The sequence below is a fragment of the Sinocyclocheilus anshuiensis genome, unplaced genomic scaffold, assembly GCF_001515605.1.
Source record: "Sinocyclocheilus anshuiensis isolate Anshui unplaced genomic scaffold, SAMN03320099.WGS_v1.1 scaffold1231, whole genome shotgun sequence".
Taxonomy (NCBI): Eukaryota; Metazoa; Chordata; class Actinopteri; order Cypriniformes; family Cyprinidae; genus Sinocyclocheilus; species Sinocyclocheilus anshuiensis.
The window spans coordinates 262,551-271,643 of record NW_015536698.1 but is presented as its reverse complement, the minus strand read 5'-3'; positions in this window follow the sequence as shown (position 1 = coordinate 271,643).

Genomic DNA, 9,093 nt, shown 5'->3' with positions numbered 1-9,093 from the left:
CACACACACACACACACACACACACACACACTGTGCATACTCTAAACTGATTCATGAAGTCCCCTGAGTTCACAAGGCACCCTGAAGCATTTAGAGAAAATGCAGGGGGCTGGCAAGGGCAAAGGTCACAAGCTCCTGCCCATGTTATTGACCACTTGTGAGATTCCTATACATCACATCATGTCATTTCAAGCAGAAAGCACACCTGTTTGAAAATGATATGTACATGCAGTGTACATATCATCATCAGTGATGAAAATAAAGGTATTGAGCATACACAGATTGTGATCATGATAAGACCAGAATCCAAAACAAAATGTCATCACCATCTTCAAGAAAGGAACTTTCTTTGCTAGGGAGATCATCACATTCTTCTTATATCTTACCAACCTCAAAAGTTTGAACAATAGTGTACATTTAAATATAAATTACATGTAAATTAAATTAAATGCATTTATTTATTTTAATTTTTTAATTTTTTGTCAAACACAATAAGACTATAGGAAGAAATACTTGTTAATTAGGTCTCGTTAGTGTAAAACCTGTTACAAAAAATAAATAAAGTGATTTATAAAATCATTGTTAATTATTTATATGGAATGTTAAAAAAACATGAAAAGAAAATAGAGAAATTCCATTTATAATTTACAATCAGGGCATTGTTAAAAGATAATCAGAAAAAAAGTGTTCCACAGTGACTGGTTTTCTCAGAGTCAGAGAGCACATTTACACATTCTTCAAACAACATGCTCAACTAATTTTCATTTAATGTTCTGTGACCGCCACATGCCATTCATTTAATGGCAGAAAAACACAGTGAAAGAACCTGATGTCAGAATCTTTTAACAAATACTAAGTGGTTAAAAATATATATAAAAATCAATCAATAAAACAATCAATCAATCATGCTGAATGGTCTTTGAATATACTTCTGCTGTGGTTAGATGAACTAGTCAGTGCACCTGGAGCAGACTTGCGAGTTCATCCTCCATCGCCTTTGATACACACTGCACATGAACAGACTCTGAATCAGCCACCATGAGTCAACCTCAATTTTCCAAAACTTCAGTATGACTGAAGTTCTGGGGCTATGTGTAGAATAATGTGTACATTTTTACTGCATAAATACTAAAGGTGAAAAAAAAAGGTTGTCATAAGTATACACTATAAAAAATATTATTATGAAGGTATAACCTAAATGTAAATTTAATATACTGTATGTACATATATTACATTTCCATTTATAAAACATATTGTCATCTAAAAATATAAGTAAAACATACAAAATTTATTAGAAATTGGATTAACTTATTAAAAAACATGCATTAACATATGTATTTAGCTCATACAAATATGTATATTTATGCATGTGTAATACATGTTTGGAGATGTATATCCATACTAAACCCCATCAATACATGTTAAATAAATGGTGATATTGTATATGTTGTTAACATTATATACAACAAATAAAACAAATAAAATACAAACTGTTGACACATATAGTTGCTATATAAAATACCATATAAAAATCATCATGTATATTACATATTACATTTTACATCATTATATATTACATTTCTGTATGGGTAATAAACAAAGATTTTCGGAGTATGTTTTACAAGAAAATACTATTTCAGTCTTTCTTCTTCACAATGTCACGTTTAATTCAGTGTGTTACTTGTCATTTCTTTGTTATTATTTGTAAAAGTTACTAGGAATTTCTGACTGAAAATAGTTCTTAAGTAAATTCTACACCTTTTTTGTACAAGGATGAGCTAGCTAAATGTCTAAATTGGCAAGTTTGCAATTCAAATTGAATGTTTATTTAATTTCATTGTTATGTATGTATGTATGTATGTATGTATGTATTTAATGCCCCATAACACTTTAAAAATAACAATGTTACTTTTAAGTTTGTTGTAAATGTGTTATGTCTGAGACATGATTAAAGGTTGTGAGGTCAAAGGTGCTTTGATAAGATTATAATCAAAGTCTTTTATTGGTATGATTTAAAATTAACATCAAAGGGGGTGCACACACTTTAACAACAACCTTGTGTTGAATTAATAATATTTTGTTGTAGAGGGATGCATCAAAGCTTGCACCTGTTTTTCCAGACAGCGAATGTAGCTACCATTCAACAATGAAGCTACAGTATGCAATGCAGTCCTATCCACCTGGTTAGCACATGTTACCAGTGGTCACTGAGCCCCTTTGACATGGAAGTGACCTAAAGACCTTGTGCATGCATGATGTCCTTTGAAAATACCTTTCAGGTGTTGTAAAAGCTTTGTTTCAGGCAACTGAGATCTTCATGATACTTGTATGAAAACGATGTTCATTCAGCATCCATATTAGTTTTACTTTTTAAAAATCTGTCCTAAAGCATATTGTCAAGCTGTAAATTGACACAATACTACTACTACTACTAATAATAATAAATTCAAAAACATCATTAATTATTAGTGGGTATTAGCAATCATTTTAGATTTTATTTCAGAATTTGTATTCATTTTTTTAACGTTACTAATTTTTTTTTAACCTCACTAATTACATAACATGATTTGTTAACAGGTAACATATTTGTATATTCAGTTTTTCAAGTGTTACCCACAGCACCTGTGGCAGATGTAAAACTTGCACCTGCTTTCTCTATCCTCAGTGATTTACAAGAATTTACCAGCTTCTCCATTTCCTTTTTTTTTGTCATCTTTACACACTGAAATGTGTTTTTCATTCCCCCTTCATTAATCAAAAAGTGTCAGCTGCAGATCAGTTTTCTTGCTTTTTTAATTGAAAAGGAAACAGTAAACCTGGTCCTGGATCAGCAAATTATCTATACTAACCAGACTTCCCTGTTTGACCATCTGGCCGAAGACTGACCTGTAGAATAGAACTAATAATAAACAACATTCCCTAGACAATGAAGTCCTGTTTATTTTCACTGGTGGTCTGGCCACATATGTTAAAATGATAACTGTGAGACAAATGATCCTATGATGGGTAAAGTAGCTTTTATTTACACTGTCATATTTCTAATAAAGGAATGTTATTACATATTTTTTGTCAAAGCATACAAAACAAACTTTGAGTCCTGAAATGAATAGCTGATCACATCTGTTATTGCCATGACTCTTGAAATATTTCCAACCTTATCTCAGCTTTAATGAAAAAAATAAAAAAGGCAGTGATGGACATTTAAAGGGCATATCTGAGAAAAAAAGAGTTGGAAGGCAAGCACTGACAAGACAGATATAAAGATTTGCCATTTTAGTTGGTCTTTCTGTATTTCCTTTCGGCACTTTACTTTAGAGCAGACTATGCGGTGTCAGTATTAAACTGTAGCACTCAAGTTTATAGGCCATTTCCATGAATTCTCACATAGCTTTTGTCTTGCTGTCTTGGCCTAGATCCTCAGGGCCTCCACATGGACAGGACTGTATAATAAATAACCTCCCAACCTGCTGTGTGCAGCTGGACTATTGCTAGAATCCAGACAAAGCGTGGAAAACCATGGACAACTCAACACACATATCATTACTTTATACTAGAGCCTATAAAGAAATAGCAAAAAAAAAAAACAATTTAAAGATGAGATGTCCAATTTCTGCACCAGTAATTATGGAAGCTTATTTTTATTTATTTATTTATTTTTTGCCATGGGATAAATCTCACAATTCTGACTTTTTCCCCCTCATAATTCTGTTTTTTGTTAAATCTGTCACAGATACTCCAGGCTCTACCTCCACTCTCCCTCAGTGATCACAATCCCCTGAATTCAAATTTCATGATCACTAGCTAAAGGATTCTTCATGCTCCACACCTTATCCACTTCAGCAATCATGCATCTGAGAAAACTTACCTTATAACTGTATCACTACAAAAGAGACATTCACCAGTTCACTCATTGTCTGTTCCCCGTTTCGGCACTGATTGTTACCGCTGCATACTCACCTCTTTGGGTATTGCCAGTGGCACTCATCATTTTGTCAATAAACTGCTCTGGGTTCAAACACTTATTTTCTGTTTGAGTCTCACGTTACAATATCTCACAGTTCTGACCTTTTTGCATTAAGTCAGAATTGCGAGATATTAACCTTCAATTCTATGAAAAAAAAGCCCTCTGTTGTTAAATATACTTGCAATTGCAGGGGGAAAAAACAGAAATGTGAGATAAAAATTACCTTTTTTAATTTGTATATATATATATATTCCATGGTGGAAACCGTACCAATTTACTTTTTCAGACAGAATGAATATTGCATATCTGAATATTTCCCCCATTCACACCATTGGTTGAGCCAGTGTTGCTGTGTCGGCTGGCCAGAAAACTCAAACAAATGCCACAGAGCTACTCATTTCTTTCTGGAAATCCACCTACAAATACATTAATTTACTTGTTTATCCAGAATAAGCAGGGATAATATTTAAAAATGGCAAAGAATTACACACAATAAGCAATTTCTGAGAAATGCATTTGATCCTTGTTGTATTGAGACAATGCATTATAAAGTCTAAAGTTAGACAAAGACTGAACTGTTCTGATGTTCCTCAAATGCCGTTATAATGCATTTCAGCTGAGTCAATATTTATCCAGCTAAACTGTAGGAAACAGCTTGAAAACACTGCGTATCTAAGTCGCATAATCAAGCTTTACACAAATGATTCACCAACAAATGCACAGCACTCCTTTAGTGTGCACACTTATCTGTTATACAGAGCTGATTTGAGAAATATCCATACCTTTGAGATTAATACTGTTAATCTCATCCAGAATAAAAACAAAACAAAAATAAATCTAAAAAGGAACGAGCACATGCAGTCTTTCCGCAAACAAGGTAAGATGATCTCCTCGCTGACACATCTGTCTTTAGCATGCAGGCAGGAAAGAACTTCTGTGCCACACTAGCCCTTCATAACAGCATTTGAATCTTTATATGAGGCTTTATTTTTCAATTCGGCAACATAGTATGAGGAGGGCAAACTTGCATTTTGCCTCGCTTTTGTTAATGAACTGCTTCCTGCAATAGCTAAATTACATGTTGTCAGTTTCAACATAACACCTGGTCTTGATTATTGTGGTATAAGATGACAATAAATCAAAGAACTGTGTACAGAAATCATGGCAGAGGTATGTGGAAACTACTGGATGGGACTGCACACTAAACCAAACATGCCCTGGCACATTCTTTATTTTTTTTTACAGGTTAGAGGCATCACAAAATTATGGAGATCTATTCACCCTTATCCAAGTTTTACATTAGTTTGTGTCCTCTAGGGGGATTTTCCTTTCTCACAAATCCAGTCTCCAGAGATGCAAGCAGAACTTGGCTATATTGATTAAGACACTTTAATGAAGACCATCTGTGGAATGGCACTGGAATTAATACCTTTCTTTCCAGGTTGTCGCATGTGAACGAGAATAGCTTAGAACGTTCATTAATAAAAACCCCGGATTAAAAAGAGAAAGAAGAAAAGGAAAACCCAAATTGATCTCAATTCTGAGAAAGATAGGTAACTTTTAAAATTGAACTGGTAAGAATGAGAAGTTTTTGCAGCTTTGACTTTTTGAGGTAACAAAATGTAATTGATGCTAATGTTGAACCCCAGTGACTGGAAAACCTCTCAGGTCAAAGTGAGAATATAAATATCCCAGAAACCCCAGATTACACAGCGTTACATATTTTCAACATGTTAGGCTCAGCTCGCAAACAGATGCTAAGCACATAAAATGCTCTACTGTAAGTGCAGGATTATATAACAACTACCTGTAACACCAATAATGACTAAAACACAAACCCGCTCACATAATTAACTCAACAGCTGTACAACACATTCAAAGAATTCCTTTCTATACAACCACCTAGCAAAACAATGGACTCTTCTTTCCAGTGCTCGTCCCAGTGAGATCGGTAAGAGGCGTGAGATGTTTCTTGGACATCAAATTGGACATAAACTTCTCAATGAATCACTAAATGGTGTAACAGATCTATTAACATCTGCTGTGGAACAGCCTGTCCACCAAAGGGTGATAAACTGAGATTTATTCAGCTGTGCTTCCAGAACAGTTGTTTTAAACTTTATGATCGAAAGATTTCTGAAACATGGTTGGGGTGTCGCTGGATATGATCTACTAATGCATCATTGCTCTTACAGCACCTGTTTACAAAATAATAGGTTTAAATCTATCAATCCCAAGAGAATAAACTTGCAATTCCACACTCGGAGTGCTTACTTGTAAAGACTGATATCACACAATGCAAAATGATGACAGGACAAAGTTTTGTCGAACAGTAACTGAGAGCATTTGGGGTTTTAACAGATGTGAAGAAATCACATGTTCTCCTTTGGAAGAATGTAGTGAAAGGCTAGAATGTGGAAAAAAAGATTTTGACCCCCAGGGGAAGAGACTCTGGCAGGATCCAGGATGGGAGAGTAATTAAATTACACAGCTTGAGATGTGAGATTCATACATTGCTCATTAGTGTAGAAGATCATCTGTATGATGATATTAAATGATAAGATTTGGAAGCATACATTCAATTAGTTTTATCTCCTCCTGTGGCAGACATTAATGAGGTTGCCACTATACTGTTAAATCAAAGTTGTCTGTTTCATGAGCGAGACCGCAAGACATCTATTTGAGGCCCCGTACACACAGAGACGCATTTAGCTGTATACGCATACATTTTGTATCGTATAGGCTGGCTTCGGGTGGACAGCCTTTGAATGTCCATTCAAAAGCAGCGCATTGGAATCACCTCATTATAATTTAAAAAATAATTACAATCTATATACACATTTAAAATTGCAATATAGAGATTTTTTTTTTGCATAATTGAGCTGTTCTGTAATCATTTGTCTGTGACCATATATTTACAGGATATGCTGCATGTCCCTGTTGTCTTTCAGAGCAAGTGGAAAAATTGTATACACGCTATCAAACTCTTACCAGCAACACGAAAATTCATCCTGTTCGGCATGAGAATCTTTTCAGATTTTGAATGCGATTTTTCTGTTCAGACAAATGCATAAAAACAAACCTTATACTTGGTGATTTATTTTTCAATTCTATTCATGGAACAAGCCAGCCTTTCTCAAAGGAAAAACAAACAAACAAACAAAAAAAACTTCTCTAACACTTTTATTAGTTGTTTGATGAAGAATAAGGCCAGACAACTAGTTATTTCCAACCTCTGTTTTGATGTTTCTTCTAGGATATCTTGATGTTTGAAGCTACAACAGCACAAAACCTTTGATAAGATGTTCTTGGTCACACTTCAAAGGGGAAAAGATGCTGAACTAATGTCAGTTTACCTGCAAGGCAGTAATAACAGGGTGATGACGGTGGTCGACCTTTATGGGAGACTATGTTTGCATCATAACTTGATGTCAAAGGGTTAGAGAGCGGTTCATGGAAATTATTAGCTTTTCTCTTGATTTCATTTAATCTCATTAATATAGCACAACAGCTATGTAGTACAGCAAAACGGAATTCAACAATCACCCAATTAATCCTTATAATGTTTGTATCAAATGTGACACCTGCCGTCGTGTACACACATTCGTCAAGAAATGAAATCAACCTGTTATCATTGACCTGTAAATGTCTAAACTGACTTTAAAGGAAACTACATTCAAAAACAAGATGGGTTGATCGGAAGGCCTCAGGCAGTGCTTAAACTTGCAGTGTGCTGATGGTATGATAAATCTTTGGACTGTCTTTCAGCCATGAGCTTTAGTTTTATGTTTCCTCTCTCAAAGCGAAGACATCTCCTGGAAACTATGCCAGAATACACTTGGACTTCTGCCAGGGCATGACTCACTTGTCTACTGGTGCGTACTGAGTATGTCAGTGTGTCAAGGACTGAGGGGCTTTTATAGGGGCTTATAAAAGGAATGACTGCTGGGATATGGGACACTGAATTCACCATGATCAAATCGAATTATATTGCAGAAATGTTCATCACACTTTATACTGCAGCATTCATTATTATTCTATATTTGCATAATATTAAAATATGAAACATTACCTACTCATTCATTTTCCGTGTTGAGATCACATGGAAAATGTACAATTAATACCAATATCAACAAGCTCTTCTTGAAGCAACACAGACTATAATGATATCACACCAGAGGCCTGCCATTATGTGGCTACATCCATATGGAAAGACAACACCAGTTCTGTTCAGATCTACAGCCTGACCAGGCCACAGTACTTGACACAGATGTCAGATTGATTTGCCCATGACAAATTCAAATGCTGTTCAAATGCAATTTTGCTCTGTTTCTTATAGTTGGCATGAAATAGAAGCTGTAACTGATTTTATTTCTGTATCGTGATAGTGATACAATTTAACAAGCTTAAAACAATGTAGAGCAGGCAGGACTTGAGTGTTTGTGTTTTGTAGGTCACAATCCTGTCAACTGCTTGTTCCATTTTTGTTTCCACAGGATTTTTCTTCAGAGATTCTTTGTGTTTTGTTTTGACAAAGGCCAATGTTATGAACTGAGTCAACAGAATAGTCTACAGTGATGGCAAGTATGGATCAGCATGCAGTAACTCACCAGTCCAAACATAATAAGTAGTTGCTGGAGCGATGAAATAAACAAAGCTATGCTATGAAAAATGTCAGGAACTCAAGTGGCAAGCATGAAAACACGGCAGATTCAACTGTACCACAAAATGCTTCCGTCAAGGGCTCAGTTGGGTTATATATATATATATATATATAAAATTTATTACAATTATATACAAAATTACATAGACTTAATAAATAAAATAGACTTTTGAAGATTTTCTTTCCATTGCAGCAATTCAAGCTTGAAATGCTACATTCATATGCAGCTACTAAAGGCAATGCTCCTCATCAAATGGACAGGTCTGCAACACAATTTACAAGTTGAATTTATTTTTTTTTTTTAAAAATCTTGATATCTTAAAAAAATGTGGCACTCATTCCATTAAATTATCGCCAGGCGCAATGCCGAGAGACATCCTTGATTAGATTTTTGTGTATAGATCTTAAACTTGTTTTCACAGGCAAAAAACAAAACAAAAAACCTGACGCCATTACTCACAAACAA